Source organism: Eurypyga helias, unplaced genomic scaffold (genome assembly GCF_000690775.1).
Source record: "Eurypyga helias isolate BGI_N326 unplaced genomic scaffold, ASM69077v1 scaffold36502, whole genome shotgun sequence".
Taxonomy (NCBI): Eukaryota; Metazoa; Chordata; class Aves; order Eurypygiformes; family Eurypygidae; genus Eurypyga; species Eurypyga helias.
This window is the reverse complement of record NW_010238475.1, coordinates 1-896: the sequence shown is the minus strand read 5'-3', so window position 1 is coordinate 896 and position 896 is coordinate 1. Positions and strand designations below refer to the sequence as shown.

The following is an 896-nucleotide window of genomic DNA, read 5'->3' as shown; positions in this document are numbered from 1 at the left end:
GAGACTTTGGGGGTGTGAACCCTCCAAGACCTCACTGAGGTTGTTTGGGTCGACCTTGAGCACTGATGGGTGAGCTGGGCAGGTGGGCAACGCCCGGGGTCCTCCGGGGTGCTGGGCTGAGCAGGTGGAGGGAGCTGAGACAGGGGCAGTGCAGGGGCTGGGGACAGGATCCAGGGCTCTGCCAGGGAATGGGAGGGGGGCAGCCAATCGCTGCAGGGGCTGGGACCCCAAAACCCAGCTGGTGCTGGTAGGGGAGGTATTTGGCTCCCTGTGCCAGGACCTGGGTCAGCGTTGGGAGTGCTCCCAGTGGCAGATGGAGAAGGCTTTGGGGGCTGGGGTACTCCAGCAGTTTGGGAAATAGTTGTGGGGGGGTTGGCCAGGAGGTCAGGTGTGCTGGGGGGGCACCCCGGGGTCGTGGGGCAGGTGGCGCCATGGCTCAGCTGGTTAAAGCGCCTGTCTAGTAAACAGGAGATCCTGGGTTCGACTCCCAGTGGTGCCTGGGCCTGGGGGCTGTTTTCCCTCCCTGCCCCAAGCTGGGGGCACTGCTGAGGGTCTCTGCCTCGAGCCAAGGGAGCCCCCCACTCACCTGTCCTGGACCAGAGCCCACTCTGGGGAGTTTCCTTCTGCTCCTTCTCCCTGCGGAACTCACAGTGGGGAGGTGACTCAAACTGTCTCCAGACCCCAGGGGGTTTGGGAAACAAAGAGACGTGAGATGCTGGCTGCACCCCTACCCATCTTCCCCATCATTTTTCACAACTGCTGCTGAATCCTGCAGGAAAACCCCCTGGACACAGGTCCTCTGGACACAGGTTGGGAGTGTGGGGGTGACTGAGACCTGCAACAAGTGACAAAGCCTGGGGCACACACTTTTATGGCAAAAGTAAATGCCACCCTGC

The 896-nt window shown here is 61.8% G+C and overlaps 1 non-coding gene across 1 annotated transcript; it reads left to right on the top strand.

The window, feature by feature from the left end:
* The first annotated feature begins 425 nt into the window (after positions 1-425).
* TRNAT-AGU lies at positions 426-499 on the top strand. Its single transcript has one exon. It is a non-coding gene; the product is annotated as a tRNA-Thr (tRNA).
* Positions 500-896: the final 397 nt, after the last annotated feature.